Below are 15,225 nucleotides of genomic sequence, written 5' to 3' on the forward strand. Positions count from 1 at the left end.
AGGAGGAAACAAAACACAATTAAGCACAAAACATGTGCTTTTCTTCTTCCTTCTATTTGTTCCCCCCCCCCCTTTCCTGGCAATTCAAGGGCACTACCGGGCAACTAAATATTCCAGAGTACCAATCTCTAAACCAGAAAAAAAAAAAAAAACATCTGGTTGGAGTCCAGCTTGTCCACAGAGAGAGGGCAGCTGCTCTACTCTGAAATCAGGAGCAGCCTGCCCAAGAAGGAAAGTAGATTTGGTAGTACACAAGCGAACAGCCATTCGCCCCATCTCTGCTTCGCAGCCCTTTAAAACAATGTTGTTTATGTGCAAGGCCGACAAAAAGCAAGCCAAGTTCTCTGCCAGGCAAAGGTCACTCCAGCACAGGTGGAGAGAGGCTAACCCGACCCAGCAGCTTTCTGAGCAGTCACCCTGCCTTTGGTCACGCATGGAGAGGTTACCAGAGTCCTGGAACATAGCCGTACACCTGTTGTTTGATCTCTTCGTGTTTGAGCAGAACAGATGATCGAAGGTCCTGGTGGCATTAGAGGCCACCTTGAAAAACAAATCTGCCTCTAGCATGACTTCAGTGACACTTGCTCCTCCAGCCCACGGCTCACTTGTATCACGAAGCGTTCATTTCTCAACCTCAGCGTCATATGTGCTGATACCAGGATCTGGTGTGCAATGGGCATGCAGGAAAAACTTGTGGAGAGAATGAGTAAGTTCAGATTGAGATGGGATTGATGGGATTCTTAACCAATTTTCTCCTTCAATGGAGGTCCATGGAGGATTATAACTGCTGAAGGGGAAAGATGGATCCCACGATCTACTTGGCATCATAAACGGTGTGCCTTCTACAGACAATCTGACCATCCAGAAGGGACATGCAGATCACTGTGCAACTGACGTGCCGCTCTGTGTAGTTCTATGATCAGCTTTAAAACATTGAGTGTATTGTATGTCTCTGTGTGTGCTTGCTTCTGTGTGTGCATGTATGTGTGTGTGCATACACGCACACACACATACACACATGCATGTTGGTGAGTCCAGATGCTCGTCATCCCTCAAGGTCAGGGTCTCACTGAACCCAGAGCTCACTGATTGACAGTGAGCTCCAGGGATTTACTTTTATCTGCTTCCTTTCCCCCAGCAAGGATTAGAGCCCCCAAAATGTGTCTCCTTGGCTGCCCTCAAACTCACCATCCTTCTGCATCTTTCTCCTTAGCGTTTCCTATCAGCATGCACACAATCGTGTGACCAGTTTTCTTAGAGTCCCCACCCCAGCACTGCTTCGGTTTTAAGTAACACAAAATCTACATCATTCTCAGTTTGAAAAGTGGAAACAGTCAATAAGTTATGAGGTTAGTATTCCCAACATAACTGCTGGTTAAATAAGGAGATTGGGAGATAACTCAGTCAGGAAAGTGCTTACACCTGAACTTACCATGTCCATACAACAAAATACATATTTTAGAGTGTTTGCTATCACAAAGGCTTACTGTATTTGCTTGTCCAATATTATTAGCTATTGTTCTAACAAAAAAGAATTTAATGTAACTGTTCCTGTATATATTTAGCCACCAAACTAAGAATAACCTTAAATAATTAGATAAATCTCAATCAAATTTAACGTGCCTCTCTCTCACTAAGTATCTGACTGGACTCCTCTTGAGCGTGTATCTCCCAATAGAAGACCTCAGCTTTGTTACCTGTGATTGCTATGTGCCTTCCAGCTCTATTGAAGTTGGGCTGCAAGGAGTTGCTACACTTTGCTGACAGGAGGTTTCTGGAAGCCCAGTGTCTGCAGCGCAGCTTAACTGCCGTATCTTCTGGCAGGGACACCGAAACCTTCTTTTGCCATGATTTCACCTATCAAATGCCAGGATGATAGTACTCAAGGCCTAGGGGATCAGAGGAGGGAGGCTGTGCAGAGAGGGCCAGGCACACAAGAAGTGCTTAGAAGTATTGACTGTTTACTGTTGCTGCTATGTGGTTTCTGGGTCACTGAAGCCTAAGATGGCAGAGGCCAAAAGTCACGCATGCTGGCTTTTGGACACTTACATGTGGTTAGTTCCTATTAATTTGTGTTGTAAGTCTGTGTGTGGCTCACTAGTGGAATTCCTGGCTAGTTTTTGCAAAGCGCTGCTGAGTGCTCCCACCAGTGAAATAAAAACAGGGTAGGGGGATCTTATTATTTACTTATTTATTTTATTTTGAGACAGGGACTCAATATGTAGCCTTGGCTAGCCTGCAACTCATGAAACTGATAGGCTGGCCCTCATCTCTGCTTCCTGAATGCTAGGATTGAAGGGAAGGTGTATGTTCTTGTGCCTGGTGAGAAAAATGTCTAATTTCCTTCCGTATATGTTTTAAGTAGAAACTGTGAATAGTAATTGTGTTAATAACACAGAATAAAAATTAGCGCCATCTACTTTTTTTTTGCATGCTTCGTATTGTGGCTATGAGAAAATTTCAAGCTACACGCATATTCACCTTGCATTTTTATTGGGGAGCAAAGTGCCAACCAGGCTATTGAATATTTGTCGTGAGGGTCCGAGAAATGCTGTGTTTGCTAGGGTCACATATCTTCCGTCTCCTCTGCTTCCAGCCATTGGCCTTTGAGCCTGAATCTTCTACATGTTAGGCTCTGGTTCTGTGACAATGGGCATTAACAGAGAGAAAAGAGTAAGTGTCTAGGTCAACATAATTTCCTTTTGCTTCTTGATACTCTGCTCTTGGCCAAGGGATGTAATATTTAATCATAATTAGCTTCCCAAAATGAACTGAAAATCTAATGACCATCCTTCTGAAAGCCCACAAAGGAAGGGCTACTGAATATGTCTATGGGCTATGCCTTTTGGCATTAGGATTTATTCTACAGGTGACTTGGTGCATCTTAAATCAATGATTCCCAGCTCAGCTTCTTAGGCACATGATGGTATAGACAGAAGTAAGCAGAGGTTTTTTTTCAAAATACTTGTTTACTGTAGAAAATTTGGAAAATGTTTCACCTAACTCTTCATTTTTTAAAACTTAACTTCTTCATTGCCTCTTTGGGAGTTTCACATCATAACACGCCAGTTTAGCTCACCTCCTGGTTCCCGCCCCGTATCTTCCCTGCTGAACTCCCCACACACAAAAGAGAACAAAACAAAGTAAGCAAGCAAGGAAACCAAAGTAAACACACACACAAACAAACAAAAAAACAAAGAAAAATCTCTTTGCTTCTCCTTCTTTCTTGCCTCTCCAACACCTCTTCATTCATCCTGGTAGCATTGGAGGCTTCGAAGAGCCATGTAGTAAACCTCTTTGTCCCATCAGCTGTACTGTCCAATGAATCACTGATCTGGTTCAAGTCTCTGGTTTCTGGTACACCATCATCACTGGGTCCTCACCAGAACTCCTCTGCGATATCCTGTGGCTGCCCCGAATCTTAGAGTTCTTGCAGGTATCGTTCCTCTCTAGTGGACCAGTCCCTTTACCAGCTCTAGCAGGTTCTAGATGGCGTAGGTAATAAGGTGAGTCAATCCAAGCCCCAGCTATGGACCTGGGTGGCAGCCAAGCTGGTCAGTCCGAATCACTGGGGACGCCTGTCTAGGGCAAAGGAAAGGAGTCAGCTCCCCTATATGAATGTCCTCTGGGTAGGTTCACCCTCCCCTACAGTGAGGGATGAGGGCCATCTCTCCAAGGTAGCAGTTAGTGGCCTAATGATTGGAAAGCAAACCATTGATGATTATCATATTGTTCATTTCTTATAGATTCTGAAAGGGGCTCAGTGGGAAGGCATTCATCTACTAAGAGCCAGGTCCTGGGTACCATTGCCAGCACCGGGAGATAGAGATTTCAAATAGAGCAATTCATCTAGTATTTTTCCTACCCACAGTTACACAGAAAGGTTTTTTTTTTCAAAATACAGCCAGTAGATAGTCCTGTCTGCACCAGCCTGTAGAACATCACTTCTGAAGCTCTCAAAAATGGGTTCATTATCCTGTGTTTTAGTAGCAAGTAGTTAAAACAGTCCTTCTGAAACCCTTGTATGATAACTTCATCACCCATTGCTGGAAGAGACTATTGATAAATAAATCCCTTTGAAAAGCTTGCGGTATTTCCATAGGCAGAGGGAGGTCGGTTATGAGTGAGAAGCCAGGCTCAGCTAACAGGGTTGATGCCTCCCAGCTTTCCCCCTCTGTGTTAACATGCTTCTTGGTGTTGCCCTTGTTCAATCTTAGACAAAGAACTACAGGCAACCAAGGAATGCTAAGAGCAGGAGGAATAGCCTTCCCCAGAGAAGAGCACACCCCATAGCTATCTAATACCAAATGGTCAGCCTTGAAAACATATTTATTCAAGCAACATACAGACTGAGAATGTTGCAGTCATGTATTTAGGAATATATATGTATATATATATGTACAAATTAATTTTTAAAAGATGACATTAATTTGAAAGAGAGCAAGGGAGATATAAAATTGGAGGACTTGAAGGAGGAAATGATATAATCACATTATAATCCTAAAAATGAATTTTTTAATCAAAAGCTGAGGCTATGGCTTGGCATTAAAGGATTTTCCTAGCATTCATGACATTCTGGATTTGATCCTCAGCAGAACATAGATAAACATAAAAAAAACATAATGGAGAAGAAATATACTTCCTATGTTTTTATAAAACTACATTTATTCTTAGTGTATTCAGTGATATTAGAAAAATGAAATGCCTCATTTAGATATCTAACATAAATTATACAAATGCTATCTTTATTTATATTTATTTGTGACTAGCCTTCTTGCAAATAATTAGGACATCTTAGAAAAGTTGCAAATAGGATATGTTCATTTTAAACACGTCCTAAGCAAGAAGAACACAGACAATAGGAGGATGCTGGAAAGATGTCTCGGTGGGTAGGAGCGCTTACTGTACACGTGTGGGGGTCTGAGTTCAAACCCCCAGAGTCCACATAAAACATCCAATCAAGGCTTACGATCACCCATGGGGACGGGGGGACAGCAGATGTGCAGAGAGTTTCCACCCCCTCCCCCAAACATAGCCAAAATGGAGAGCTTCCAGTTCAGGTATCTCCTGTGTCATGGTGCTAATCAATGTGAGACCCTGTGTCATGGTGACAATGGAGAGAGTAAGAAAGGAAAACACCCCAAACCTGCCATGGTTTCTGCATGGACCTGCATACCGGGGCACAGCTGTACTTGCCTGGGCATGCACCAAACGTGTACAACACACACACACACAGATACACACACAGAGACACACACACACAGACACACACATACAGATACACAGAGAGAGAGAGAGATACACACACACAGATACACACACAGACACACACACACAGATACACACATACAGATACACAGAGAGAGAGAGAGATACACACACACAGACACACACACACACACACAGATACACACACACAGACACACACACAGATACACACATACAGATACACAGAGAGAGAGAGAGATACACACACACAGACACACACACACACAGATACACACACACACAGAAACACACATACACACACAGCAAACAAATATACAGGTAAAAATGAAAAGGTTTAAATAGTTTTACGTGGAACACACTGTGTGTACTTGGCTGACACTTTTCCTTTTAGAACATTAAAATTAAGAGCAAGTGAATCTAAGTGCTCTATCAATTCAGTCATGGTTAGGAAATAATCAAATAAAAATTCCCAACATATGCATAATAAACTATGAAACTATTTTCTCGAAGAGCGGAAAATACTAGCTTAAATCGAGTTTCTTAATCTCATCATCTTCGCCTCTCTTGTGGCTGTTTCATAACTGCACTCTGTATTAGTACACGGTGGATGTTTAATGTGTTCATTGCCGTCAAATAACTATCTGAAAAGGATTTTTTTTTTTTGGTATTTTGTTTTATTTTGTCTTTTGGTAATAGAGGTGATTACTGAAAACGTATTTCATGCTTCAGTCCAGCCCCCGGCTTTTCAATCAATAAGGACGGGTATAATTAAGTTGTTTTTCTGTTTGTTTGCTTGCTTGGCTTGGCTCATGCCTTGGCTCATGCCTTGTTCTGGGACAAGGTGTGCTTGTAGATGGCAGGTGTATATTGCGTTCTGTGGAAAGGCCTTGGCCAGAACCACGGTCCTGTGTGGGATGTGGGCCTTACAGAGTTACAAGCACTGGAGATGTTTGTGGAGATTACGTAAACACAGCTGGGACTGTCCGGTGGCCTTTGGGTGACCTTGTATAGCACCAGGCTTTACCTTGGGGATGCATCTAGTTGTGGCAGGAATTCCAGGATATTTTCAGAGGGGTTTTGTCTATTTGTGTTTTAATCAACAGGCTCATGTAAGCCAGTGGGTGGAGTGTTCAGAAGCAGCTCTACGCTGCTCTAGGTTCACAGTGAAGCTGTGTCTTACCGGCTCTGTGACCTTGGTACATGGTAACTTTGAAATGAGGATAACCCCGTACTATTTGGACTTGGGATCGTGGGACGGGTTGGGCATGCATCTCAGCACAGACACTAGTACTATTACTTGCTGTGGTCCATGGCATGAGTGAATAATGGATTCAAATGTTAAACAAGAATGAAAAGCCATGAAACAACCCCGAAGACACTTTCTTCCTTGGAATGACGGAGACTTTAAACTGCTTAGAATGCCTATGGTTGTAAATGCATGACAGACCTCATCTAGTTTAATTCTCCCTAAGAATAGCCTCGTGGAGAAGCTGCACTTCAGTAAACGGGAACACAGATTCTTTAAACTCCCTATGCCTATTCTTAAGCCATATTCCACTCCTTCGGAATCAAGAGAAGCTCCATCTACCTTCAGTACACATCCTCAGCCACAGAAAGCACTCCTGTTGCTGAGGCGATGCCAAGTCACCAGATTCTTACACACATTAGTGCAAGAATGAAATCCATCCACAGTGTCAATGATTGTATCCTGTTTGCGGACTGGATGAAGGGACAGCGATTATGGTTTGCTCTGTGGAAAGCTCATTCTAGAAAACCTCCGGTAGGAAGTACAAAAATAGAATCTGAGATTAATCAGAAAGACGGCATCCTCTTGCCCCAGTATTTCCTTCCCAAACCACCTCGGTCTTAGTTATTTAAGTAGAAGGACTCAGCTCGGAGAGTTAGCTACCCTTGTCTGCTACTGTACTGTGGGCTAGATGACGTTTTTATGTGGAATCCTTGCTTATATCAGCAATGCAAAGAGCATGAAATGTGATACTTAAGTAATTCATTTTTGACAGTTGGAGATTAGGTGTTCCCTATTCAGGGGCCTTCACACACCCCTTCTCCACCTTATCCCAGCCAGGATCTGCCTACTTCTTGCTCTTTTCACCCATGCTTGTTCACTATGGTCCTTTCAAGGGCTGCTAAAGGAGGGCTGTAAGCAGTGTTATACTGTGGGGACTTCTGGCCCAGCCCTGCTCAGCCACAAGCCAACAGAGGACTGCTTATGCCTTATTACTTATTAAGTGATAAACCCAATAAAAATCTGGACTGTATCTCAGCAAGAACAGAGGAGTAGCTATTCCTTTCCTTACTCATAAGTTGCACAGAGAATACATTTTTTAAAGAATAGCCCCAGACATGGAATGCTGTGGTCATCACTGAGTCTTCATACCCACCTCCACAGTGACTTTCAGATTGTTTCAAGAATCTGTCCCTCTGTTCTCTGCCTCTCAGCTGGGAGGTGAGGCAGAAACAGGCTGATCTCTGAGTTCAAGGCCAGCCTGGTCTACATAGTGAGTTCCAGGACAGCCAGGGATACACAGAAACACCCTGTATTGGAGGAGGAGGGGGTGAAACTGCTCCTCATCCCGCCCTCAGGTTGGGGTCTCACTGGCAAACACCTTTCTTCGGCTGTTTCTCCTTTTGAGATTGTTTTTTAGCTATGTGAAATCCACATAACATGAAATTTGGTAGCATGAAGTCTACTCACATTGCTGTGTGGCCGTCACCACCATTGACTTCTAGAACCCTCCTCATGGACACAATACCATGCAGTATTTTTTTTTTCATTTTTGTAGATGGTGTGATTGCTTCACTTCTCATCCTCAAGTTCATCCAGGTTGTAGCCTGTGTCAGAATGTCCCTCCTTCTTAAGACAGAGGAACGTGTCAGTGCGTTCTCTCCATTTTGTTTATTCCGTCATCTCTCCCTCCCATCTGCTTTTCACTGTTGCCATATTGCCATAGCGCGTGAGCATAGGCTTTCTCCTTCAAAACCCCAATCTGGGCAACTCCTTCCTTAGCTTCTACAGTGGAAGGTTCCAGAACGGTGGGTTAGAGGCCTATCTCTGCTCTCCCTCCCTCCTGCCAGGGCCCCCACCTGCCCCTCACATGTCCTTCTTCTTGCCCATTCTATACAGTCAGGCCTTGCATCTCCTCCCAGATGGAGGATGTACTGCCATCTCTTAGCATGAGGATTCAGTCTCTTCATCTGGCAAACTGCATGTATTTCTTCATTCACAAATGAGATTTCTTTTCCCAAAACCCCTCACAAAGAACAAACAGAGTCAGAATTAAAGGTCCTGGTCTCATTACCACCCCATCCTCTTCCCAGGCAGAACCACAGATCAGGCGTAGTTAGTGTCTTAGCATGTTTCAGCTAGAATGTGGCAAAGGGGAAGACAGGAACAGGTGAAGAAGGCTCCGTGACCCTATGGGCCAGTTGGGATGGAGTTGGGTGCTGATGGAGGGAAGTAGGGAAGGAAGCAGATCCAGGTGAAGGAGGAGAGCCCTCCCATTCCTGGTGGGGTATCCTGGGAACTCTGAGTCACTACCAGGAGGCCAAGAGGGTGACAGATCTGGAGGAGCAGAAGGCTCTAGCTTGCACAGATCTAGACTCCCCTTGCTCACATTCCTGCTTCTCCTACGCAGTGCAGTACTCTGTGATCTCAGACACTGTTGTGGAGGGCATACGAAAACAGAGACGCACTGGAGTCTTAGCAAGAGAGCTCGCCTCCCTACCTATGCGTCTGGAAATAGCAGCCTCCAAACACATTACAGTTGAGACTTTGGAGAAAAGATTGTTATTGTAGCTCACTGATTCTTAGAGGAATATTTGCTTTCCTCGGTCGGGGAGAAAATGCAACCCACTGCACATTCTTCAGGGCAGACTATTTTAATTATTACCAGTTTCATGTGTGTTCTGCTTGTTTAAGGAAAATCCCTGTGGCTTCTTGATATGCTTCAGTGTCACCGTTTCATGTTTGAATAAATAAGACCTCACAGTATGATTTTTGAGCAAGGGGCTGGGAGACATCCTTAACTGCGGGAAAGGAATGATGTATCTTGTGTGTGGGGGGGGGGGGCAAAGAATATAGCTGAAATAGCTTTTTGCCAAACCAAATTGTGAACACAGTCCAAAGGATAGTGACTGGCCTATAGATGTGTCATGCTTCCCTATTTCCTGCAACATATGACAATCATTCTGTAACTGGGTGTCTTTTGGCTTCCATGTTTTCCAGTTTTGACTAGCATATTGTCTGTTCTCTGGGTCATGACAAACGGATTACAGAATAGCACCCAGCTCCTAGGCCTTCTAACTGATGCTGGTCCCCTCAGAAACAAAACCGTTGTCTTGCATAAACAGCAGAGCTTATGATAGGGTAGAAGAGCAGAGCAGAGGACCCACAGGAATGGCCCTGCATGTGGGGACCCCAGAGGACCCACCCAGAACTGGCCCTCTTCTGGTAGACTGGGAAGATATGAGCATTATGTAATTGCCTGATCGCCCTAGCCAGGGCCCAAAACATAAAAGGTTGCAATTAAAATGTGAAGGTTGGAAAACTGAGAATTTAAGCATTCTTGGTAGACCAGGCCAGTGGCTCCTCTTTGGGGTGAGGCTCCCTGGGATGAAATTTGATTCTCAGCCTTTCTTTTGAGGGACCAAACTAGTTTTGATGAACTAAAATGCTTTCTTTCCTATACAACTTTCCTTACCCCTCCTCTCCCACCCCCTCCTCTCAAGTGCAGGGGTACCCCTCCTTTTCTACCCCTCTTCTCCCCACTCCTCTCATGCCCCTCCTCCCTACTCCTCCCTCCTCTCCTTCCTCCTCCACTTTGCCTTTATTTTTCTCCTGTGACCTGGTTTACACTGAAATGGAGATATTTGGTTGATTTGTTTGTTTTGCAGGGGTAGATATTGATTGGGGGTTTGGTTGTTATTGGAGTTTGAGGTGGATTGTACTTTGAAGTTTGGTTTTGGTTGCGAGACAAGATCTCTCCATGTAGCCCTGGCTAGCTTGGAACTAAGAGACCCACCTGCTTCTGTTTCCCAAGCACTAGGATTAAAGATGTGAGTCCAGCCACATGGAGTGATTTTGACAGAAGCTGTCTAACTGATATTTGGGGGGTGGAGGGTAACTAGGGGGACTCCCTCAATACCTCAAACAGACCTTTTCTTTTCTCTAACTTGCAAAAAGAGACTGCTTCCTTCTTTTCCTCTTCCCCCTGCATATTAACGGTGGTGGAGCATGGGAGCTGTTCGCCATGTCTGCCTGCCCAGCCGCCTGTTCTTGATTGTTGAGCCCCATTCCCACCTCATTTCTGGAAACTGGAGTGGACTAAAGAGTCTCCATTACACACGGCACTGAGGCCTCTTTGCCCAGATGCCTTAACCAGGGCCTCTCAGGTTCCCTTTGGAAAGACTTGAAGCAGGTGCATTCCAATCCTGTATCTGGTTAAGCGAAAGGATCCTTCTGACCCACAGCTCTGCAGCAAGTGTGACTGGGAGAATCTTGCTTGGGAAAGGGAGGACGCTGCACTTGAGGCAGAGAGCTCCACATTCATAGTTAAAGGTTACCTGGCCCCTAAAGAGGCGGTGCTCTCTCGGGCCTCTTCCATGCAGTCTGTAGAGCCTGCTAAACCTGTTTGCACATTTCAGGCTATGCACAGGCAGCACTCCCGTAGTGTTCTGAGGACAATCCTCCTGTTCAGGGTCCACCCCAGTCACACCCTCCCTGGCCTCGCTCCAAGTGCCTGCATTTCCAATTATCACAGGTCCCTCCTTCAGCTCCAGGAAGCGGGGTGTGACTGTCTTCTGCCTCCCTTGCTGCCACCTAGGGCTTCTCACAAGACAGCCAGAGCAGACTTCAAAGCAGCGCTTCTCCACCCTGGCTCTACTCTGGAACTACACCTTGATCCTTAAAATGTTTCCAAGATGACCCCAAAAGTTGCCATCCTGTGAGAAGAGCTTTGGTATGGGACCTTATAGACGCTCTGCGTTTTCTAAAATGGGGCTTCAATTCCATTCCTAGCATGTTATTAAAGTTTTCGGGTTACTACTTTTGTAGAGCTAAGAACTGAACATACTGCAATCGGCATACGTGTCTGCAGCTACAATGGTAGCCCAGTGGGAACCGCTTTCTACGGCTGGATGGAACACAGCTTGCCCACAATGGTGCCTCTGAACCTTGTTCTTATAAACACATGACGTATGAGCCCTTCATTGAACTGACAGCTGCCTTTTAACGTCCCTTCTCACCTTTCCCTCCCCTTTCCCGCCAATCCACTGCCTCAGACAACAGGACCAATGGCATCCATGAGAAACCTCACTTAGGATCTCTTGCTTCGAAGTCAGGAATCAGTTGTTTTTTTTTTGTTTTGTTTTGTTTTTTTCTCATCTGTACTTTCCCTTCTCAGTTTGCTCTCCCCTGTGTAAGGCCAGTTTCTAGTGCTTTACCCACTGGCTGTGCTAACCAGGGTATCCAGAAAGAGCACAAACGTGGCTCATTATGTAAAAAAGCTTTGACTTGGCAGATTCCCTGAATTCCTCCTAGCTGAGAACTTGCCTTGGTTCTATAATCAACTGATTCGGTAACAATTAAAACAAACAAAAAAAAATGAGCTAAAACTTTGGTTCTTAGCAAATGATTCCCCAAACAAATGAAAGCATCTTTAGAAGACAGAAGGGCTGCAGAGAAACGTGTGGGCAGAACACAGTCACCGTGATGGTAAACTCACAGCAGTTGTGGCTAGATGGAGTGGCCCCGTCAACAATCACTCATAAAAGATGGACGGGGTCCCTGCTGAACTATAGATTCTGGAAGGGAAGAAATCATTTTCAGTTGTCACCAAGTCCCTGTGGTGAACACAGATGACCCTGGGAAACTCAGTGGGTCACAGGACAAAGACATTAGTATGGGAAAGGGATATATGTAGAAAGAGCCAGGAAAGTTGACAGGAGTGGGTGGGAAATGAAAGACCATGATGTATATGTTCATGGAACTGGGAAAGAAAAAGGATAACATAAAGTCATCTTGTTGAAACCTAAAGATGTTTGCCTTGTAGAGGTTACAAATGGCAATGTTGGCAGCTAAGAACTTTCTGGAAAACCCATGAGTGTGGGTGGTATTTATATTCAATGGAGTATTTCTCTGTTTACATATATGTGGTACCTAGAAAACTGAGAACTACTACTTTTGCATTTTAGTTTCATTTCTGTTGATGCTATTAAAAGAAAAACTTAGCATAAAGCAGCTGGAGGGGAGGGTTTATTTGGCTCATAATTCCAGGTCCCCAGCTCATCATTTGAGAAAATCAAGGCAACAGGGACTTGTGGCACTCGAGCATATCACATCCATAGCAAGTACAGAAAGAAAAGAAGAAGTGTCCACTCCTATGCAGCTCCGGACCCCTTCTCTGGGGGTGGTGCTGTCTTTGGTGTGTTGGGTTCTCCCACATCAATTAATTAAGACATTTCCTCACAGACAGGCCCAACACTGACCATCCCCAGTGGAACTCTCTTCCCAGGTAATTCTAAATTGTGTCAAGTTGTTTTGAAGCTAACAGGTACATTTGGAAATCAGAAAGCACCCACAAGTGATATTTATATAAGTTCTAAATGTGACATATTCCGGCCATATTTAGCCTAAAGGTTTTGCTTCCACTCATTATCACGCTGTTGATAATCAAGATCAAATATTCATGACATCTCCATGAGCCCCTCTGAACAAATTAATTTGTACACACAACTGAAGTGTGATACAATTTCAACTCATTTGTCTTTTGTGTTCTCAGTTCACTTACTATTGGCTCTAACCTCCCTTTAACAACTCATTGATACATTATATAGCTTTCAAATTTATGGAGAAATAAAATTCAGGTTCGACTGTAGGTCAAAATTCCTTGTGTTTACTTGGTCTATTTGCCTCTCAATTGTCTATGGAAACTTGTCAAATTTTAGTGTGGAAATAATTTTCTTGGAGGCGCTATTTGTTGAGTGACTGGTGGAATAAAAAACACCAATTACATAAGTGTGAAAAAGATCCAGGTGTTTAGGTTGGATGCAGGTTCAACGTGAGCCAACGACAGAGGGGTGCGGATGTTGGAGTCTATTAATAAAAGCACAGTGTCTCAAAGTCAGAAATTAATCACAGGACCAAGCCCCGTGCTACTCGGAATGTGTGTGGAGCGTAGTGTAACTTGGGACACATTTTTAAAGAGACCACGGTGAGCTGAAGTTTGTGAAATGGAACGCAGTCGGGAGGTGAAGAGGAAATTCTGTGCTGAGAAGCCAAAGGCACCCAGGACCAGATGTGTAGCGATATGACAGCTGTACTCTAATACTGCCGACTCTGTGATACAGAGAAGGAAGTGGATCTGCTCTCTGGCTCCAGCTCCTAACACGAATGGTCTGAAGTTCAGAGGGAGGCAGATTTTGGATCAACTTAAGAAAGAATGTTCTAAACAGCTGAACAGTTCTAACATGGAATGTCTTGTTCGGAGCTGTGACTGCATCACGCTGGGAGTATTTAAGCAAAGTTGAGATGGGCCCTTAGTAACCCCTTTCCACAGAGAAGAATGCGTTCTCAGGAATTTGAGTTTAATACTGATACCTGGGCTGCAGCAAGGTTCAGGGTTTTGAAGCAGCCCCTTTTCTAACCTTGCTGGTCTACAGCTTGACTTTTTTGGCAATCCTGTTAAATAAGACCCCACCTACTATATTTGTGTGTGTTTCACAGGAACGCACAAATGTTAAGAGCTTTGGTTAGAGTAAAATGGAAGTGAGTTTGCCAGGTTCCTTAGAATACCATGTTTGACTTTACTGTCAACTGACACTTCAAAAATATGCTGTTTCCCCAGCCGCCTCCCATGTTTTGATTGAGTCATTTATTTACATTTTCAATAGTACATAAATTTATATACACTTATAGAGTTCCAGGAGATGTTTGGAAACCTCTAGACTCTGTGTAATATTCAAATCAAGGCACACATGTCTATCTCCATTTCCTTAAAGTTGGTCGAGTTATTTTACTTAACAGTCCAGACACTTGATTTTCTGTTATAAAACAGGGTGGAGCAAGATATGTTACCATGCCCGTTCTCAGTCCCCTGGGTCCTGTCTGTCAAGAATGCTGTCAATGATGAGGGAGACTGCCTCCAGGGGTTGGGAAGAACCCTCTGGGAGGGAAGTGGTACCCAGTGACAAGAGGGAGTTCAGAGATCTCGCCACATGACTTGCCTTCATTCCCCAGAGATGTGCCAAATGAACATTGGATGATGCAGATCAGGTGAGGTCTGGGAGGAGGTCAGCCTGGAAATGGTGGGAGGGAGCAAATGGCCCAGTGGTTTTCCTTGTGGGTACTGAGTACTTGTGGCTGCTAAGCCATGCCATGCCACTTGAGGAAAGGCTACAGGTGACTCTAAGAAAGAGCTGTCACCCTCTGCCACCAAGAGAGTTTAATTCTTATTGTCAGTCATACTGTTAGATTCTTCTTACCTTTCACTAAGTATGTACTGTTTTATATACTTTTAGACACAGAATGGCCAAGAAAAGCCATGTGGTAATGTTTCATTAATGTTTTCTAGATTGTCCAACTGTTCTTGGACTGGATTATTTTGTCTTAATTTCAGGAACTTCTCACCTTGTGTGTTGGGAGTCATGGGCTGTTCTGAGCAGGATGGGTGCTGTCAGACATTAGAATTCAGATGATCACGTGAACTTGTCACCAGGGCAATAATGCCAGTTCCTTGTGAAAGTGAAGGAGTAGACGTTTAGAACTCTGGGTGCTGCTTGTCACAGAGAGACCAGGGGTCTGACTGTAAGTGCCATTTGATAGCGCAGAGCTGGCGTTTTCTTGCTCACACATTGACGTATTTAGTATACTTTGTCGTCTGTCACAAATCAATCTCAGTTGTCCTAAAGAAGGTAAACCCACTTGGCTCTTGACCATCCCATTTCCACCAGAAATATTTGTATTAGAAAGCAAGATAG

At 44.2% G+C, this 15,225-nt stretch overlaps 1 protein-coding gene across 3 annotated transcripts in view; it reads left to right on the plus strand.

Moving 5' to 3' along the window:
- The window catches only part of Egfr (epidermal growth factor receptor), a 176,294-nt gene that overhangs the window by 21,733 nt on the left and 139,336 nt on the right, over nucleotides 1-15,225 (plus strand). The gene's annotated exons all lie outside the window — the stretch shown is intronic.

The sequence above is a fragment of the Microtus ochrogaster genome, unplaced genomic scaffold (genome assembly GCF_000317375.1).
Source record: "Microtus ochrogaster isolate Prairie Vole_2 unplaced genomic scaffold, MicOch1.0 UNK9, whole genome shotgun sequence".
Taxonomy (NCBI): Eukaryota; Metazoa; Chordata; class Mammalia; order Rodentia; family Cricetidae; genus Microtus; species Microtus ochrogaster.